The following is a 22,136-nucleotide window of genomic DNA, read 5'->3' on the forward strand; positions in this document are numbered from 1 at the left end:
TTTTTATCTCACCGAATATTGAAGCTGCGGTGGGCTAGTGCTATACACAGCATGGGTCCCGGGATCAGTCGCTCAGCACTACCACAGAAAGCTTTTCACAGGTCCAGTGAGAATCACACACAGAAGTCCACCTGGTCAATCTGCAAGCAACATGTAGTCCATTCAATGTGTTTCAGCTCCTAAAACCCTTCCTCAGGTAAGGATCATGGTCCATACCTGAGGAAGGGTTTTTTCAGGATCACAGACTCGGGGGCAGATGTATTAACCTGGAGAAGGCATAAGGAAGTGATAAACCAGTGATAAGTGCAAGATGATAAACATGCCAGCCAAGCCAATCAGCTCCAATATGCAAATTGACAGTTAGGAGCTGACTGGCTGGTGGGTTTATCACCTTGCGCTTATCACTGGTTTATCACTTCCTTATGCCTTCTCCAGGTTAATACATCTGCTGCTGGGTTTGAAAAATGACAGGAGCTGACTGGCTGGTGCTTTATCACCTTCCACTTTATCTCTTCACCAGGCTTAATAAATCTTCCCCACAGTCACATACTTTCTCACTATGGGGCAAGGAATTATCCAGGTCACTCATCAATTTTTACAGAAATACTGGTCAATCAAATATTGATATATATTTATTTATTAACAATAATTTATCTAGCACCAGCATAATCTGTTACGCTTTACAGTTGGGATCAAATATGAATTAATATTTTATTTTACATTTTATGAATTAAAAGTTGGTGTGTTTTTTTTAGCAACTTCTAATATACTTCTATTATGCTAATATCAGTTATGAGTCACTGCACTCCTTATTTTTATTTACAGTGTAAAATAAATAATTGAAAATTCCTGTGACAAATAATGTGCTCAATGTTTATTTGAATTGCTTAGAGGGGAAAGTTGTCCACTAATCAAGTGTTTACTGTGTTAAATCCAGTGCTTAAAGTGGTCCTAGAGAGGTGGTGGAACTCACCCCCCTCCCCACGGCGCCCATGAAATAAAGGTATTGCGCGCGCCGTAGGCGCGCGCAGCAGAAAGGGGGGGTGGTCTCAAAAAAGGGGGCGTGGCCACACAATAGTAATAATGCCCACAGTAGTAGTACCCAAGTGGAAATTTTGAAGTGGGGGTATGGAAATGAAGGGTGCAATTATGTGCGCGCCGAAGGCGCGCGCACTCCTGACAAGGGGGCGTGGCCACGCAAAAGGGGGCGTGCCCTTCAGTGTAGTTTACCACACCATATACCCCTTATACACATTATGCACCACAATAGTAGGACCCCTTTCACATTATACCTCACAGTATGAGCCGAAATTCACATTTATACCACACAGTATGAACCACATTCATATTACACCACACAGTATGAGCCAAATTCACATTACACCACACAGTATGAGCCAAATTCACATTACACCACACGGTATGAGCCGAAATTCACATTACACCACACAGTATGAGCCGAAATTCACATTACACCACACAGTATGAGCCGAAATTCACATTATAGCACACGGTATGAGCCAAATTCACATTACACCACACGGTATGAGCCGAAATTCACATTATAGCACACAGAATGAGCCAAAATTCACATTATAGCACAGAGAATGAGCCGAAATTCACATTATAGAGTGACAGAGTGACAGGGAGAGTGACAGCAGGGACATGGAAAGTGACAGCAGGGATATGGAAAGTGACAGCAGGGGAATACAGTAGGGACTAGGGAGAGAGAAAGGCAGCAGGTTAGATTACCTGTTTAGCAGCGGCGGTGGTCTGCGGTGCTGTGGATGAGTAGGCTGTGGTAGGCGTGACGTGGAGGCTGTGGGCCTCGGAGATAGTGCGGAGGAGGAGGCTGTGGGTGCGCAGAGGTCCGAGGGCGGGGCGGCAGAAGAGGCTGAGGGCGGCTGCAGTGGATCTGGAACCAGGCTGGCTTTATTATCCCTGCCGCCGCATCGAGCTCCTGTGACCACGGCGCTAATATTTCAAAACTGCTGTGGACCGGCAGCCAATCAGCGACAGATTTGAACTAGTAGTGCCGCGGTCACAGAAGCTCGATGCAGCGGCAGGGATAATAAAGCCGGCCTGGTCCCAGATCCGCTGCAGCTGGGAGTCTGGAACCTGGGCTTCCAGTGCGGCGGCGATGGTAGGGGCGGAGCGACGGAGGGCGGACCGGGAACGCAGCTTCTTTGTCGGCCCATACAGTAATGCCCCCAGCAGTAGCATCCCTTATACAATGCCCACAGTAGTAGTGCCCCTTATGCAATGCCCCCAACAGTAGTGCCCCTTATGAAGTGCCCCCTTTACAATGCCCTCATTAGCTGTGCACCCCATCAGTAATGCCCTTAATGGTAATGCCCCTGTGTAGTATTGCCCCTAGTCGTTTAGCCCCTGTAGTTTAGCCCCAGTAGTCATGCCCATACTGGTAATGCCCCTGCAGTTATGACCCCAGCAATTTACTCCCCCCCCTCTAGTTTAGCCTCTGAGTGGTAATGCCCCCAGTAGTTTTGCCCTCATGTAGTTTGCCCCATGTAGTTTAGCCCCCAGTGGTAACACCCCCTGCAGTTGTGCCCCCAGTTGTTTAGCCCCTGTAGTTTAGCCCCCATGTAGTTTGCCAAAGTTAGTAATGTCCCCAGTAGTTTGCCCCCTTGTAGTTATACCCCCAGTAGTTTAGCTCCTGTAATTATGCCCCCTTGTAGTTTAGCCCCCAGTAGTAATGCTGCCAGTAGTTTGCCCCTTTGTAGCTTGCCCCCTTGTAGTAATGCCCCGAGTAGTTTGCCCCTTGTAGCTTGCCCCAGCAGTAAAGCCCCCCAGTAGTTTGCCCCCAGTACTAGAGCCCCCCAGTAGTTTGCCCCTCTGTAGTTTGCCCCAGTAGTAAAGGCCCCCAGTAGTTTGCCCCCAGTACTAGAGCCCCCCAGTAGTTTGCCCCTTGTAGTTTGCCCCAGCAGTAAAGCCCCCCAGTAGTTTGCCCCCAGTACTAGAGCCCCCCAGTAGTTTGCCCCTCTGTAGTTTGCCCCCAGTACTAGAGCCCCCCAGTAGTTTGCCCCTCTGTAGTTTGCCCCAGTAGTAAAGGCCCCCAGTAGAAACGCCTGTAGTACACATATAGGAGGGAGGGAGGGAGAGAGGGAGGGGGGAAAGAACTATACTTACCTAGCCCCGCTCCCGCCGCAGTCCTCTCTCGCCGCCCGCTCCTCTGCACTATGAGAGAGACGTCATGACGTCTCTCCCATAGCGCGCACTGACAGAGCCGGAAGCCGGAGCTCAGTACTGAGCTCCTGCCTACGGCTGCCGCTGCGGAGAGGGAGACGGGCGCCCGCTGGTAACGCGATCTCAGCGGGCGCCCGGCATCTCCCTGCAGCGCCGCCCGGGACATCGGGTTAGGTGAGCCGGGGGAGGCGGAACTGCGTTCCGTCTCCTGGTGGAACTGACGGAACGCAGTTCCGGCCCGTTCCGGCTCACTTTAACCCCTGGTTAAACCCATATATTCACCTGTGATGTCACTATCTTTAGATATCAGTATGGAATTAACATTCGTCTAGGCAAGTACTGTAAGTTTCCTATGACAAACAAATTATAATTTCTAACATGCAGAGTCAGTTTAAGAGAACGTGAGGCCCATGGTGGTCATTCCGAGTTGTTCGCTCGCTAGCTGCTTTTAGCAGCATTGCAAACGCTAGGCCGCCGCCCTCTGGGAGTGTATCTTAGCTTAGCAGAATAGCGAACGAAAGAGTAGCAGAATTGCTAATAAATATTTTCTTGTAGTTTCTGAGTAGCTCCAGACCTACTCCTAGATTGCGATCAGCTCGGTCCGTTTAGTTCCTGGTTTGACGTCACAAACACTCCCTGCGTTCGGCGAGCCACTCCCCCGTTTCTTCAGACACTCCTGCGTTTTTCCCTGACACGCCTGCGTTTTTTAGCACACTCCCGGAAAACGCTCAGTTACCTCCCAGAAACGCCCCTTTCCTGTCAATCACTCGCCGATCAGCAGTGCGACTGAAAAGCGCCGCACAGACAACAGCAAAACTGCTAAGTTTTTAGTTAAATAACTGAGCGCATGCGCGCTGCGTACCATGCGCATGCGCATTTAGCAACAAATTGTAGCATAGCGATAATCGGCAACGAGCGAACAACTCAGAATGACCACCCATGTGCAGACTCTGTAGATGTCCCCTCCTCTTTGCAGTACTGTAGACTCTGGCATTGAAGATTTCCAATTTACCACCTATCATTGATGGGTTGATCAAGATGTTGGCAAACTGTTGGAAGCAGTACAGTAAGGGCATAGTCATGCAATTATTATCGCATGCAGATCTGGAAAAAGACAGAAAAATGCCTGGAAAAGTCATTATTTATTGGTGGTCAGGATTAGGTTAAAAAAGGGTGATGGTGATGCTTACCAGTCATAAATCACTTGTGATTTTCTGCATGTGAGTGCCCCTTTGACATTGAGTCTTCCTTTATCACTTAGGCACAAAATATGTCTCTAAAGAACCACACAACACCAGGCGCTAATTAAAAAACAAAAAACAAAACAAAACAAAAAAAAAATATATATATATATATATATATTGTTTATAGAAGTTTAATCATAAGCTGCAAAAAAACACTCAAACATGCTTGGGAACACGTACAAACTCCACACCATATACATGGATGTGTAACAAGGTAATTTTTCTGACATCATTAACCCCAGTCTGATATGTACCAAAAGCCAGCAGAAGAGTTTTGCAATAAATTAGTTTTTTATTTTCTATCAATATAAATAATTTTTCTTTAAAACTAGTAACATTTCTTCTAAAAATATCACACGTATATAAGCAAGAGTATCACATGAATAAAAACACATACATAAAAAACAATCCATTAATATACTTTGCACAATTATGATGGCAAATGTGGGGTGTCCTTTTCCAATAATATATAACCTTTTTTGTAGATCACAGGCCCATTGGCCCATTGTAGGTGATAATTGAAAAAAATGTCCCTGAAACCGATATATATAGTGGCACCACTGCAACATGAATATATATTCATATAAGTATACGGAGGCTTTATCTCTATATTCCTGAGGATGGGAAATCAGCAGTGAAGTCAAGTTGTTAGATCGTGCGCATAATCCGAGACTGCGCTCGGTATCTCACCACTATATAGTAGTAGGTAGCAGCGACCTCCTCATTTAATCCCCAGGCCCGCCATGCCAGTCGCTAGGTATGTCCCAATTGTGATCCCACCTGAGTCCCAGTGCCGGTGTGTGGCTGCAGCTCCAAACACACCGATGATGAGTACTGTTTTACTCCTACTGGCTGGCTGGGATCCTTCAATAATCAGCAATGGATAGTTGAATACCTCCTTACAGTGACAAACGTAGGATTTATAGAGGGCGGTTTCCAAATGAAGTTGACCATCTCCCACTCTGCGGAACATTAGAGCAAATGCCGGAGTCTGGGGGAGTGGCAGAAAAACCTAGTAACGACCCTGGACATTAATGTAAACATTGGTCTTTTTATACACTGTATACTGTATGGAATACAGTATTAATAGTTAACACTATAGATGGTCTCTAACTATAGATGGTCTCTAGTATAGGCTGTACCAAACATTTAAATAATATAAATAAGGGGTCAGGAAAAAGGATAAACACAGGGTCGGACTGGCCCACAGGGGTATCAGGGAAGCCACCGGTAGGCCCCACTACCTGAGTGCCCACTCCTTCCTCTAGGGATCAGGTTCCAGACTGTGCACTTGTATTATACATGGTAGATATGTTGCATTACACTGCACTAGACTATTGTGTATTTCAAGCCTCTGTGGAGGCTGGCCACACCCCCTTTGTAGGCTGGCCACACCCTTAAGTATGGGCCCCTAACACTGCATTCCCTCGGTGAGCCCTTCAGGCCCCAGTCCGACACTGGTTAAACATACCATAATAAATTCATATAATAGAACCAGTACTGCACTATCTAAGCACACATTCTCCCACCTCATGGTAAGGCACTGATTGAGGACTCAGATCCACACACACAGCAAACTTGGTAAGAGAAAATGCTACTATTGGGCATTTGCAGCAGCTCTGCTCTGTCCCTTAAACTGCATAAACTGCATAATGTGGCTTCAGCTCTTGTAACCGCATTAAATACCATTGCTATTGTTGTCATAATTTGAGGCACTTGCCAAAAGAAGGGGGGTTTTCGGTTGCCCGTTTGTCAATGCCTTAGCAGTGGTAGCTTTCAGTAATAACAAGCAGAGTAACAGCAGCAAAAAATCTCTAACCAGTTTCGCTACTGTATATATGTACTACTACTGTATATGTGGGAGCTTTGAAATTAGCGCACACCCTTGCCAGAAAAACAGAGTCTCTGTTAGCTTTCTTAAATCTTGTTAAAGCAGTTTATTTATTTTAATTTACTTTTTGCACACACAAGATGACGGTTGTTTGTTTCTGCTTTGGAAGGGAGGATATGGCAGTGAAAATTATGCCAAATAGGAAATTAGATTTTAGCACTTGAGGGAAGAGTTTTGAAACATGGGCAAAACTCAGGCGTTAGGGACTGTGAAGTGTTCCTGTTAAAAATCCGGCACATATGCTGTACTTGCAGACTGGACCTCTTCTTACTTGCTGCTAGAGTATGACAAATAGTTACTTGGGATACACTGCACTGTTAAACCAAATGGAAAGCTGGTAAAAATCAATTCACTCTGCAGACAGATACCAATTGCTTATGTATACTATTAACTAATTAAAAAGTATTTTAACACACATCAAATCACATGTCCATATATCATAAACATAGATGTAATCAGCTGATATTATGAGAATCACCCGAGGAGGTGGATCATTTATGAAAAAATAAAACTAAAAATAAAGTCCATATATTGGTAGAGTAAATGTATTAATTAGACAAAAAATGTGTATAAATACATATATGAACTGCAATTATGTAACAGCCTATGGTGGTCATTCCGAGTTGTTTGCTCGCTGCCGATTTTCACAGTGCAGCGATCAAGTGAAAAAATGGCAAAAATGCGCATGTGCATGGTACGCAGCGCGCATGCGCTAAGTACTTTCACACAAAATTTTGTAGATTTACACAAGCTCGAGCAACGTTTTTTCAATGCTCGAGTGATCGTAATGTGATTGACAGGAAGTGGGTGTTTCTGGGCGGAAACTGGCCGTTTTCAGGGAGTGTGCTAAAAAACGCAGGCGTGCCAGGTAAAAACGCAGGAGTGGCTGGAGAAACGGGGGAGCGGCTGGCCGAACGCAGGGCGTGTTTGTGACGTCAAACCAGGAACTAAACGGACTGAGGTGATCGCAGTCTAGGAGTAGGTCTGGAGCTACTCAGAAACTGCAGGGAATTATTTAGTAGCAGTTCTGCTAATCTTTCATTCGCTATTCTGCTAAGCTAAGATACACTCCCAGAGGGCGGCGGCCTAGCGTGTGCAATGCTGCTAAAAGCAGCTAGCGAGCGAACAACTCGGAATAAGGGCCTATATCCGAGTTTTAAGGGAATATCAAGATAAGTCCCTCTGCTCCAGACTGATCACAGAAACAAAATCTTAAGATAAAGTGCACTAATATCCTATGTGACACACACAACTCACTTGTACCTGACCACTGAGCGCTGTAGCCATCTCAGCGATGTGACCATTCCACCAATGCGGGAGCTGAATCACCAGCTATTTCAAACCAATATGGCAGTAAGATACAAAGGGGCAGATGTATTAACCTGGAGACGGCATAAGGAATTGAGAAACCAGTGATATGTGCAAGGTGATAAAGGCACCAGCCAATCGGATCCTAACTGTTAATTTACATATTGGAGCTGATTGGCTGGTGCCTTTATCACCTTGCACATATCACTGGTTTATCACTCCCTTATGCCTTTTCCAGGTTAATACATCTGCCCCAAATTTCATAAACCTCCTGCTGGTAGCTGCTTATCTGGACGGAGCCGGCACGGGATAACAGACGTCTCCATGTCCCAGGCAATTGTGCCACTCGACTTACACTTGATGCAGGTGCTTGCTGTGGGATATAAGTTTGTATAACATAGCCACACGATGTCCTCTAACGTGTTTCACTCTGACTAAGAGCTTTATCAAAGAGTCTTTGGTAAAGCTCTTAGCCAGAGTGAAACGCGTTAAAGGACAACATGTGGCTACGTTATACAAACTTACATATTCCCTTCCTCCCCCCCTTCCCGGGAAAGTCCTTTAAAACTGATGGATGACTAAAGGCAGGGCTAGGGTGGTGCACAGTTAAAGCCTATAGATTTATTTAAAAATTTTACAATTTACAAGAGAACACAACTCTTTGAAATGTTATTTTCACTTTACAGACATTTTGGTTATTAAGTAGCATTGCTTTAAACAATGGAATTGTTTAGACAATTTTTTTGATATTTACTTCTTAAAATAACTACTTGTAAATCTTTTTGAAATCGTTACATGTAGATTATTAGTTTGAGCTCAAATACTGAGGTATTGTAGATACATTTTAAAGGTTGCTTATCTTCATCACTAGGCAGCTAATCAGATTAATCTCAAATACTGAAATACTGTAGATACATTTTATAGATGGCTTAACTTCTTTATTAGTAGTGCGGTATCTACATGAATGCTTTAACCCTTTTGTTCAGCATCTCCATAAATACATTTTACATGACACTCTCTCACCTTCAGAGCTGTGACCTTTGGTTCCAGTTTACAATATATTTGAGCTGAAGGCACTTAACTCATTATAGTAGCGACTAGAGTGGACATGTGATAAAGAAAATAAAAAATAAAAATAAAAAATTACTGCATCAAATTCCACTGTAAAAATAGTCACAAATCATTGATTTTGACAAATCATATCTATTGCATTTCATCCGATGTCTGCATTATCCTCCTGGTAATAGCTTATCAAATATGGTTAAACTATGTCCATAAAGTCTCAAGGACATGAACAGTACTCAAACAGGCTGTTGTATTTAAGCAATCCTCAACTGGGGTTGAGTACAAAATCCCGACAGTTGGGGTCCTCACAGTCAGAAGATTGACAGCGGAATCCCGGTGGACAGAATACTGATGCATTCCAGTAAATATTTGAACTCTATCCTTATCCCTAACCTTTACCCACCCTTTCTGCAGCCTAACCATAACTGTCCCCTTCTACAGCCTAAAAGTAACTCCCCACCTGCAGCCTAACTCTAACCTACTCCAGAGCCTAACCTCCTAGTGCCTAACACTAACCCTACTACTTGCTGACAGGATGTCAGTATTCTGTCCCTTTGTATCCCACAGTCTGCCCAAAATGAGTAGGGGAGGAGACAGAGCAAAGATTCTGTCACAGAAGGAAACCAGATGGATCCATCTATTGGACTCTCTGTCCCCCAATGGAATAAATGAATAGATCCAGTGGAATGTGTTTCTGTAGTCTTTCCAGTCACTTTAGTCAAGTAGTAGGGAAGGGACTTATCACTTAGCCTACATCAGTGATATCCTTGGCTGCATAGGGTCAGTCAGACAGCAATATGTGCCAGGAAGGGGCCCGGTAGACTTGAGGCTAGGGTCCTATCCTTGCATAACGTCCTCTATAACCCCTTGAGGTGGTGGTTTACCCCCAGTTCTCTGGCTGTTTGGTACTTTGTCTTACTATTATTACATCCACACATCCGATGGATTCAGCATAGAGCCCAAGATAATTATTTACACTGTACAGTTTTAAAGTTATACTTATATATATCTGACAGTTACAGGTCATAATGTGGGTCCCCCAAGAGGTATTCAGCATCATAGGTAAAGAAATATAGCAAAGTAGCCATATAGTAATTTAGCTATCTATGTATGGCACATTTCCAACATTGTTTTAACCGGTTTTTAATTCACTAGAAAGTAGGTTATTTTTTGTATGTACCACAGGGCTCTAACGCTAATCACTTGAGTACACTGTTTTCATATAACGTAGAGTCTGTAAGTTTAAGAATTTAGCACGGTTGTTTATTCTTCCTGCCTCTGATGTCCATAGTAACGGTGACCTGGGAGACAGTGAGCTGGCGGCAGCGGGCCAATCGGGAAGGACGCGGGAAGCGACGTCACTACGTCCACTGCGCCAACCGGAAGTGCCGGGTCCCACGGCTCCCGGTCCCAGGTGAACGCCGGCGTGGAGGGGAGGCAGGTCTTAATCCTTTGAAAATAAGGAGGAAAAAATAAAGACTCTTTATGAAAAAATGAGGCAATAAAAATTAACCTTTATTTAGGATCATATAAGATATAGTGTGACAATCAAGATCAAGTATTTTTAAATAAAAATATAAATACCAGAATTGTATAAGATTAATTAACAGTAAAAACTGCCAAGGTGAAAATTTATTATATATAGTCACAGGAGTGGCTTAACATATGTCCACTGACAATGAGTGAATAGCCAAAGTCTCCTAAGATGATATCCCGTGGGATAATCTGAGCACCAATAGATTGAAAGGTTTGTTGCCTAATGTGGTGTGGATCCACCCTCTTTTTCTTTTTGCACTTAATCCTTTATAAGGTAAGCAATGTTCACTTGTGAGTTTTTTTGGTTTGCCTTTAGCACTGCACAGCATAGCACCTTGAAAAAAATGCCCTAGAGGCGTTGAAACGTCGGTGGTTGTCACTATGCAAGCTTTGTTTGTTTGATTTGTATCCCAATACACGTTTATTTGCTTTCAAAATCCGTGGAGGCAGCTTGGTTCTTATTGCAACATGGAGAGGAGCAGCAATCCATCCTAGAGAACCGGTATATATACATTACAGCAGGAAGGCACCCCGGTGGCTGTGTATAGGACAGTGAGTGCCATCATCACAGTGGTATATATATATATATATATATATATATACTGTATATATATATCCATACAACGTATGGATATAAATATATACCTACTTAAAAATATACAAACAGAAAGTTCAGCACTCACCAAAGCAAGCTCACTTATTTTCACAACATCAATAAATAAATGATGGGGGTTTAGTTAGTGAATTGGCCAATGCACGGAAGCTTGCAAACCGCTCGCCACGTGGTACATGGAGGCCACACACACTACTGAGCCTCATTTTGACTAGTTTTAAGGACATTACATCAAAGTTGGATCAGCCTGTAGTGTGTTTTTCCACTTTCATTTTGAGGGTGACTCCAAGTCCAGACCTCCATGGGTTAATACATTTGATTTCCATTGATAATTTTTGTGTGATTTTGTTGTCAGCACATTCAACTATGTAAAGAACAAAGTATTTACTAAGAATATTTCATTCATTCAGATCTAGGATGTGTTATTTTAGTGTTCCCTTTATTTTTTTGAGCAGTATATATATATATATATATATATTTACACACACACACACACACACACACACACACGCACGGTTGGATTGGGATGGTAAACAAGCCCAGGGAGATTTCCTGAAGCAGCCCTAATGGCGCAGATTTATTGAGGGGGAGGAGTCTGTGGAGGGGGCAGGATACTACCTCCTCATAGCCTTCCTTTCATCTTTTGCTGCAGTTTCTATGACACTGGGGGAGATGTACAGTATAAAAGTTTAAGAAGCAATAAAGTAAATGTGTGCGTGTGTGTGTGCGGCCACTAGGGCAGCCAGTCAGCATGCAGTGGTGTGTGCCCATGGGTATGGGTCATTAGGTCGACCACACTTAGGTCGACAGTTATTAGTTTGACCACTATTGGTCGACATGCATTAGGTCGACATGGTCACTTGGTCGAAATGGCCATTAGGTCGACACGAACAAGATTGACATGGGAAAAGGTCGAAATGAGGTTTTTTATTTTTTGGGGTGTTGTTTTCTTAGTAAAGTGACCGGGAACCCCTCGCTTCGCTCGCCATGCTCCGGGCAAGGTGCCTCGCTCCACTACCACTGTGTTCGGTACAGGTTACTATTCCCAATCGTAGTCCACGTGGATCGTAAAGTATGAAAAAGTTCAAAAAATTAAAAAACAATGTGAAAAACTCATGTCGACCTTTTTCCATGTCTTCCTTGTTCATGTCGACCTAGTGACCATGTTGACCTAATGCATATCGACCAATAGTGGCTGACCTATTGACTGTCAACCAAAGTGTGGTTGACCTAATGACCGTATCCCATGCCTTTGGACTGTATTGTCTTCTTTGTAGTCTTTCTGTATAAATCAGAGGCGTAACTAGCACGAGGCGAGCAGGGTGCATGGCCTGGGCTCTCCAGCTCGCCCCATGCACCCACCGCTGCCAGATTTTGATACTTTGTATTATACAGTATATTAATACTTAATTGACTTGAGTTGACTAATACAGTATACTAAAGCCTTGTATCTAATTGTGGTAATCTCCTTTAGAGTGTTACTTGTCTCCATTCCTACATTCTGTTTTTTTTCTCCTATCCCATCCCCCTGCTCAACACCACTGCTGCTCCCAGACTGCCCCCTCATCTGCACTACTACTACTTACAACTTGCCCCCTGCTTTCCACTACTCCACCTATCCAGCCCCTGCTTCCCATTACTATATCTGTTCCCATCCTTCCCCCTGATTACCACTACTACTACTACTCCATTTTGCCCCCACGCAGTGGTGGTGGAGTGTATGGAGGTTATGCTCCAGTCCTCACAGTACAGTACCAACCCTAACCACCACCCCTGCCTCTGGAACATACCCGTAAGCCGTAGTACCCCACCAGCTCCTGAAACATAAAATACATCCCCCCTGGCCCCCTAGACATTGAGCACCCCCCAGGCTACCAACATACACTATGCAACATACCTCCTCCCTAACCACCACCCTGGCCCCAGGTATGTACCCTATCCACCATACCCCACTGGCCCCAGGTACATGCACTCCCCCAGGTGAGAGTTAACACATTGATAGGACTAGAGGGGGGAGAGAGACACCTGGAGACATAGAAAAGGGGTAAAAGAGATACACTAAGACATGAGGGAGGGATTGAGAGAGACACTGGTAGACTTATATGTGATGGTGTGCTGAGTGACGACACGGGGTATGTGATGGTGTGCAGAGAGACGACTCGGAGTAGGTGATGGTGTACTGAGAGACTTCGCAGGGGGAGATGGTGTGCTGAGTGACTGCGAAAGGTGGGTGATGATGTACAGAGTGGCGATGCAGGGAGAGGTGATGGTGTGGCTGAGAAACAAAGGTGGGATATAGTGGGGCTGAGAGATGCAGGGGGCAGGATGTGAGTCTGGTTGAACCGCTGTTGTACAGTGCTGACCTTGTTAATATTTCTACACAACCAGGCATCTTCTGGATGATGTGATCTCCTACATGAATAGTGAATATCGACTGAAGACGCTGTCTGCATTAGAGGACACATTGCTTCAGAGGTTCCACATTGTGAGAAACCATCAATTAGGTAAGGTATTGCTGTATAATTCCATCAATTAGGTAAGGTATTGCTGTATAATTCCAGTGATATTGTAGTATAATTCCAGTGATACTGCCGTATAATTCCAGTGGTACTGGTATATAAATCCAGTGATCCTGCAGTATAAAACAAGTCCAGTGGTACTGCCGTATAAATCCAGTGGTACTGCAGTATAATTCCAGTGATACTGCCATACAATTCCAGTGGTACTGGCATACAAGTTAAGTAATACTGCCGTATAAATCCAGTCCAGTGGAACTGCCGTATAAATCCAGTGAATCAGCTATATAAATCCAGTGATACTGCCGTATAATTCCAGTGATAGTGCCATATAATTCCAATGATACTGCAGTATAATTCCAGGATACAGCCATATAATTCCAGTGGTACTGGCGTATATGTCCAGTAATAGTGCCATATAAATCCAGTCCAGTAGTACTGCCGTATAAATCCAGTGATTCAGCCATAAAATTCCAGTGATACTGCCGTATAATTCCAGTGCTACTGCCATATAATTCTAGTCATACTAGTGTATAAATCCAGTGATACTGCTGTATAAATCCAGTCCAGTGGTACTGCCAAATAAATCCAGTGGTACTGCCGTATAATTCCAGTGATACTGCAGTATAATTCCAGTGATACTGCCAAATAATTCCAGTGATACCACATCTAAATCCAGAACAGTGGTACTGCCGTATAAATCTAGTGGTTCTGCCATAAAATTCCAGTGATACTGCTGCATAATTCCAGTGACAGTGCTGTATAATTCCAGTGGTACTGGCATATAAATCCAGTGATACTGCCATATAAATCCAGTCCAGTGGTACTGTTGTACAAGTCCAGTGATACTGCCGTATAATTCCAGTGGTACTGGCATATAAATCCAGTGATCCTGCCGTATAAATCCAGTCCAGTGGTACTGCCGTATAAATCCAGTGGTATTGCTGTATAATTCCAGTGGTACTGCCATATAATTCCAGTGATACTGCCATATAATTCCAGTTGTACCGGCATATAAATCCAGTGATCTTGCCGCATAAATCCAGTCCAGTGGTAATGAAGTATAAGTCCAGTGGTACTGACGTATAATTCCAGAGATACTGCTGTTTAATTTCTGTGATACTGTAGTATAATTCAAGTGATACTGCCTTATATTTCCAGTGGTACTGGTGTATAAATCCTGTGATACTAACATATAAATCCAGTCCAGTGGTACTGCCGTATAAGTCCAGTGGTACTGCCATATAATTCCAGTGATACTGATGTATAATTGCAGTGATACTGCCATATAATTCCAGTGGTACTGGAATATAAATCCAGTGACACTGACATATAAATCCAGTCCAGTGGTACTGCCGTATAAGTCCAGTGGTTGTGCCATATAATTCCAGTGATACTGCCGTATAATTCCAGTGATCCTGCCATATAATTCCAGGGGTACTGGGGTATAAATCAAGAGATAATGCCATATAAATCCAGTCCAGTGGTACTGCTCTATAAATCCAGTGGTACTGCCATATAATTCCAGTGATACTGCCATATAATTCCAGTGGTACTGGCGTATAAGTCCAGTGATCCTGCCATATAAATCCAGTCCAGTGGTACTGCCTTATAAATCCAGTGGTACTGCCGTATAATTCCATTGATACTGCCATATAATTCCAGTGATACTGCCATATAATTATAGTGGTACTGGCATATAAATCCAGTGATACTGCCGTATAAATCCAGTCCAGTGGTACTGCCATATAATTCCAGTAATACTGCGTATAATGCCAGTGATACTGGTGTATAAATCCAGTGATACTGCCATATAAATCCAGTGCAGTGGTACTGCTATATAAGTACAGTGATACTGCCATAAAATTCCAGTGATACTGCCGTATAAATCCAGTCCACTGATGCTACCATATAAGTTCAGTGCTGCTGTCCTGTGCTGTATATTATTTACTCCAAATAAAGGGGTTACTTAAATTTAATCCAAAGCATTTTCGCAGGGTTTGCCCTGTGTGGTGTAGAAGGACGCTCTCCTGTATCACATATTGTTATATAACTCCAGAAAAATAATGGAGGACAAAAATTTGGAGGATAAAATAGGGAAAGATCAAGAACCACTTCCTCCTAGTGCTAAATCTGCTGCCACTAGTTATGACATAGATGATGAAATGCCATCAACGTCATCTGCCAGGGCCGATTCCCAATTTGATAGTAGAGGGCATGTAAAATCCAAAAAGCCAAAGTTCAGTAAAAAGACCCCAAAAAAATAAATGTAAATGGTATGATGAGAAACGTAAACTTGCCAATATGCTATTTACGACACGGAGTGGCAAAGAATGGCTAAGGCCCTGGACTATATTCATGACTAGTCTTTCAGCTTCACATGACAATGGAAGCCCTCATCCTGCCACTAGAAAAATGATAAGAGTCAAGCTGGCTAAAGCACAGCAAAGAACTGTGCATTCTAAGATGGTATCACAAATTTCCAAGGAGAGTCCAAGTTTGTCGGCAGTTGTAATGCCTGACCTTCCCAACACTGGACGGGAAGAGGTGGCTCCTTCCACAATTTGCACACCCTCTGCAAGTGCTGGAAGTGGCACTCACAGTCCAGTTTCTGATATTAAAATTGAATATGTCAGTGTTGAAGTACACCAGGATGAGGATATGGGTGTTACTGGCGCTGAGGAGGAAGTTGACAATGAGGATTCTGATGGTGATGTGGTTTGTTTAAATCAGGCAACGGGGGAGATGCCTGTTGTCCATGGGATGAATAAGCTCATTGTTATGCCTGGGCAAAATACCAAAAAAGCCACCTCTTCGGTGTGAAATTATTTCCCAACAAATCCGGACAACAGGTGTCATGCTGTGTGTTGCCTCTGTCAATCTGTAATAATTAGGGGTAAGGACGTTAACAACCTAGAAACATCCTCCCTTATACGTCAGCTGCAGCGCATTCATCAGAAGTCAGTGTCAAGTTGTGAAACTTTGGGTAAGAGCGTAAGCAGTCCACTGACACCTAAATCCCTTCTTCCTCTTGTACCCAAGCTCCTCTAAGGCACACCACCAACTCCCTCAACGTTAACTTCCTCCTCAGTCAGGAACGTCAGTAGTCCTGCAGGCCATTTCACTGGCAAGACGAAGGAGTCCTCTCCTAACCAGGATCCATCCGGAGGATCCTTGAGTGGTATGCCTACTGCTGTTGTTGCTGCTGGGAGTTGATTGTCATCCCAGAGGGGAAGTCAGAAGACCACTTGTACTACTTCAAGTAAGCAATTGACTTTCCAACAGTCCTTTGTGAGGAAAATGAAATATGACAGCAGTCATCCTTTTGCAAAGTGCATAACTGAGGCCTAGACAGCTATCTCGGAGTAAGATGTGTTTCCGGTATCCACCATTAGTTCAGTGGGACTTAGAGAATTGATGGTGATAGTGCCCCTCCGGTACCAAAACCTATCTAGGTTCCACTTCACTAGGCAGGCGATACTGAGAAGGTAGAGAGACATCAGAAAAAGTGTCCTCAGTGTCCTAAAAAATGCAGTTGTACCCACTATCCATTTAACCATGGACATGTGGACGAGTGGCACAGGGTAAACTAAGGACTATATGACTGTGACTACCCACTGGGTAGATGTATTGCCTCCCGCAGCAACAACAGCAGCAGCACAAGTAGCAGTATCTCGGAAACGCCAACTCGTTCCTAGGCAGGCTACGCTATGTATCACCACTTTCCGAAAGAGGCATGCCATTAAAAACCTCTAAAGGAAACTGAGGGACATCATTGCACAATGGCTTACCCCACTTAGACTCTCCCGGGGATTTATGATATCGGACAACGCCACCAATATTGTGCGTGCATTACATGTGGGCAAATTCCAGCACGTCCCATGTTTTGCACATACTATTAATTTGGTTGTGCAGAATTTTTTGAAAAATGACAGGGGCGTGCAGGAGATGCTGTCGGTGGCCCGAAAAATTGCGGGCCACTTTCGAGATTCAGCCACCACGTGCCGAAGACTGGAGCACCAGCAAACACTCTTGAACCTGACCTGCCATCACCTGAAGCAAGAGGTGGTAACGCGGTGGAATTCAACGCTATATGCTTCAGAGGATGGAGGAGCAGCAAATGGCCATTCAAGCCTATACATCCACCTACGATATAGGCAAAGGAGGGGGAATTCACCTGACTCAAGTGCAGTGGAGAATGATTTTCGTCTTGTGCAAGGTTCTCCAACCCTTTGAACTTGCCACACGTGAAGTCAGTTCAGACACTGCCAGCTTGTTCATTCCCCTCATCGGGATTTTGCAGAAGCAGCTGGAGAAATTGAAGGAGGAGCTAAGACGGAGAGATTCCGCAAAGTATGTGGGACTTGTGGAAGGAGCCTTTCATTCGCTTTGCCGGGATTCAGGGGTGGTCAATCTGTTGAAATAAGAGCACTACATTTTTTGCAACTGTGCTCGATCCTAGGTTTAAAGCATATGTTGTATCTCTCTTTCAGGCAGTCACAAGTCTGCAGAGGTTCAAAGACCTCCTGGTGAGAAAATTGTCAACTCAAGCGGAACGTGACCTGTCAACAGCTCCTCCTTCATTTTCTCCCGCAACTGGGACTGTGAGGAAAGAGATAAGATTTCCTTGCCCACCCGCTGGCGGTGATGCAGAGCAGTCAGGAGCGAGTGCTGACATCAAGTCTGGACTGAAGGACCTGCCAACGATTACTGACATGTCTACTGTTACTGCATATGATTTTGTCACTATTGAAAGAATGGTGGATGATTATATGAGTGACAGCATCCAAGTAGGTATGTCAGACAGTCCGTACGTATACTGGCAGGAAAAAGAGGCAATTTAGATGCCCTTTCACAAACTGGCTTTATTTTACCTAAGTTGCCCCTCCTCCAGTGTGTACTCCGGAAGAGTGTTTAGTGCAGCTGGTAACCTTGTCAGCGATCAGCGTACAAGGTTACTTACACAAAATGTGGAGAAGTTGATGTTCATCAAAATGAATTATAAATTTCTCCGGGAAGACCTTGACCAGCAATTGCCTCCAGAAAGTACACAGGACCTGTGATGGTGGATTCCAGTGGGGACGAATTAATACTCTGGGAGGAGGAGGATGTACACACTGAAAGGGATGAGGAATCGGAGGATGAGGATGAGGTCAACATCTTGCCTCTGTAGAGCCAGTTTGTGCAAGGAGAGATTGATTGCTTCTTTTTTGGTGGGGGCCCAAACAAACCAGTCATTTCAGCCACAGTCGTGTGGCAGACTCTGTCGCTGAAATGATGGGTTTGTTAAAGTGTGCATGTCCTGTTTATACAACATAAGGGTGGGTGGGAGGGCCCAAGGACAATTCCATCTTGCACCTCTTAACCTTCTTTGCATCATGTGCTGTTTGGGGACTAGATTTTTAAAGTGCCATCCTGTGTGACACTGCCGTACAACTCTAGGGGTACTGCCTTATAAGTCCAGGGGTACTGTTGTATAAGTCATGTCCAGTGGTGCTGTCTTGTGCTGCATCATTCCAGTGGTGGTGTCTTGTGCTGCCATAAGTCCAGTGGTGGTGTCCTGTGCTGTATATTATTTACTCCAAATAAAAGGCTTATGGGGGTCATTCCGAGTTGATGGCTCGCTAGCTGTTTTTAGCAGCCATGCAAATGCTATGCCGCCGCCCACTGGGAGTGTATTTTAGCTTAGCAGAAGTGCGAACGGTTTTGTAGTTTCAGAGTAGCTCAAAACCTACTCAGCGCTTGCGATAACTTCAGACTATTCAGTTCCGGATTTGATGTCACAAACTCGCCCAGCGTTCGCCCTGCCTCACCTGCGTTTTTCCTGGCACGCCTGCATTTTTCCGCACACTCCCTGAAAATGGTCAGTTGCCATCCAGAAACGCCCACTTCATGTCAATCACTCTGCGGCAAGCAGTGTGACTGAAATGCATCGCTAGACCCTGTGCAAAACTACATAGTTCGTTGTGCCCGTACGTCGTACGTGCGCATTGCGTTGCATGCGCAGGACTGCCATATTTTAGCCTAATCGATGCGCTGCGAATAATTGCAGCTAGCGATCAACTCGAAATGACCCCCAATATACATTACTTATATTGTTATCCCAATAATTTTTACAAGGTTTGCCCTGTGTGGTGTAGGGGTACGCTCGCCTGTGCTGCATATTATTATAATAGCTCCAAATAAAAGGGGTATTATTATCCAAATACATTTTACAGGCTTTGCCATGTGTATGTGTGTGGTTTAGGGGTATGCTCTCCTGTGCCACCAATATTGTGCGTGAATTACATCTGGGCAAATTCCAGCACTTCCCATGTTGTTTGTGCCATACACTTGTGTCGCTTAGCTTAGTCATACAGCAACCTCATTGCACCTCTTTTACTTCTTTGCATGATGTGCTGTTTGGGGCCTAGTTTTTTAAGTGCCATCCTGTCTGCAACTGCAGCGCCACTCCTAGATGGGCCAGGTGTTTGTGCCTCACACTTGTTTTGCTTTGCTTAGTCACACAGCTACCTTTTGGCCTAAAAACAATATTGTGAGGTGTGAGGTGTTCAGAATAAACTGGAAATGAATGTAATTGAGGTTAATAATACCATAGGATCAAAATTAACCCCAAAATCTGTCATTTTAGATGTTTTTATGTTTTTTCCAGATCCAAAACCAAAACACGAAAAGTGCCCACCGCACATCTCTAATACAGAGCCAATGATACATGGGCGACCCAGGCTGGGTCTTTGAAAAAGCTGTCTAAGGACAGCGAAACGCATCAGTCCTGCTCCTCTTTGGTCTAAGGGACTCTGTGGACTCCGATTCCATTTACCATCCATTGGACGATCTGGGTCACTTCTGGTCCAAACCACAAAGGTTAAAGGGTACTCCATTAATCGTGCTGTGAACCACTGTCATCTTGGTGAAATCCTGCAACAAAAGGCTCAACACGAGGAGGATTCTTCCCTTCATAAATACCTTGGGACCGGTAACTATTTAAAACACCTGGGACCATTGTCACTGGTCCGTGACCACATATATATATGGACTGTAGCCCACAGAACTGCATAAAAAAGTCCCTGATATTTGACCTTGGAAAGAGGACACTATATGAATGCTGCATGTTATAATTTTCTATGCTGTTTAAACAATAACGCATATGCAAATTTCTGTCTTGGAATGTCTAAGTAACAAAACTTCAGGAGTTAACAAACATCTTTTTATCAATTTTAAAATAAATGAGGGTTTTTAGATTACCTTGTTGTTTATAATTCACTGTATAATTGATCAGAGTTAGCACTGTTTATTTTCTTTGTCTGTTTTGTGTATGCATTTTGGAGAGTGACTACCTCCATAAAAACAGCTGATAGGAAAATCAACTCAGAGTAGCGCCTGTTTAGCTACATTTCGATATATCCTTTTTTGCTGGGCACTGAACAACCTACCTCAGGCACCGAGGATCCGGGCAACCAGAGGTCCATATACTCGTGGTAAATTATAGCAATGCTTACAGTCCCTCTTCATCATACTGTACAGTAGTGTTCTACTGTATTTTCTGTAGTGACCATACAGTACTATACAGTACATTCTAAATATCAAGATTTTCTAATATAGAGTACAGTACTGTATTGACACTACTACACTGTACAATATACAGTATTTATGTTGTAATACTGTCCATTTTTCCCTACAGAACAATTGCAGCATGCCATCCGGCTCCTGTTTATCAATTTTGGAAGAGACAGATACACACATTATGGGAGCTACACTCTTGGATCATCATTTGTGTTATCCAACATTAAGGACACTATCTTATTATATTTATTATCACTGTTCACTGTCCACCACAAAATCCTCCTACAGTTGGAGAGTGGTCATTTGTATGACCGTCTGCTTTCTTTGTAGTAGCGCTATTTTACCAAAATATACCATGGTTTTATTTCACCACCTAAAGATAAAGATTACCTCACCCATTGGAAGTCTACCAATTAAATGAGCTCCTTGTGAATTATGCTTTCTATTAATTTTCCCTGATGAAGTCCTTTTAAGGGCGAAACGCGTCGGAATCAGAACTCTCTTCTTAAAGGACAACAAGCCCCAGAAACAGTATTTTCGTTGTCATATTTGTCCTACTAATACTTACTGTTTTTAATAAATTCTTGTATTTAGTTACAATGGTTGTTGGTTGATTGCTAATGACAATAGGATATTGTTTTAATTAATTTTATATTCTTGTGCGCACTCTGAATTTGGTTGTTTATTTATATATATATATATATATATGTGCCAGTAGAGGAATGGGCGCACTTGGGTTGTTTTTCCACCCAATATTCAACGGGGAAAAACGGCAGTCTCCCTAAGATATTTACTCCTAATTTGTGAGCATAAAACCACATTTAACATGTTCCATGTAAAATTTATTACAACATAAAAGCAATGATACAAAACGGTATAGTATCTCTTCTTGCAGATAACTCCATATAGTACAGAGGACCAGTTGAAATAACTTTGATAGATTCCTCCTTCTCCTTTGACAATTCGGAGATTTGATGTTTATGAACAAATAACCCGACGCGTTTCGTCTTACTCTAAGACTTCATCAGGGGTATGTCTCTAGTGCTTGATAAATACTGTTAGTGCATCAATAAAATGGCAATTACGTATTCTGGATACTTGAAAAAACCACACACCGGTGGGGTACACAGGTGAAAGTTAGATTAAGCCTTATGGTTAAGTGCTTGAATAACAAGTTCAAACGCATAGGCCTGAAC

General features: G+C 43.6%; 1 long non-coding RNA gene across 1 annotated transcript in view; it reads left to right on the forward strand.

Annotated features, from left to right (window-relative positions):
• The window catches only part of LOC134943471 (uncharacterized), a 32,313-nt gene extending 10,854 nt beyond the window's left edge, over positions 1-21,459 (forward strand). Inside the window, exons 3-5 of the long non-coding RNA XR_010181557.1 lie at positions 13,250-13,365; positions 20,030-20,855; positions 21,059-21,459. This is a non-coding gene — a long non-coding RNA (uncharacterized LOC134943471). The remainder of the gene's footprint in view (positions 1-13,249; positions 13,366-20,029; positions 20,856-21,058) is intronic.
• The last annotated feature ends 677 nt before the right edge of the window (positions 21,460-22,136 follow it).

Source organism: Pseudophryne corroboree, chromosome 7 (assembly GCF_028390025.1).
Source record: "Pseudophryne corroboree isolate aPseCor3 chromosome 7, aPseCor3.hap2, whole genome shotgun sequence".
Classification (NCBI taxonomy): domain Eukaryota; kingdom Metazoa; phylum Chordata; class Amphibia; order Anura; family Myobatrachidae; genus Pseudophryne; species Pseudophryne corroboree.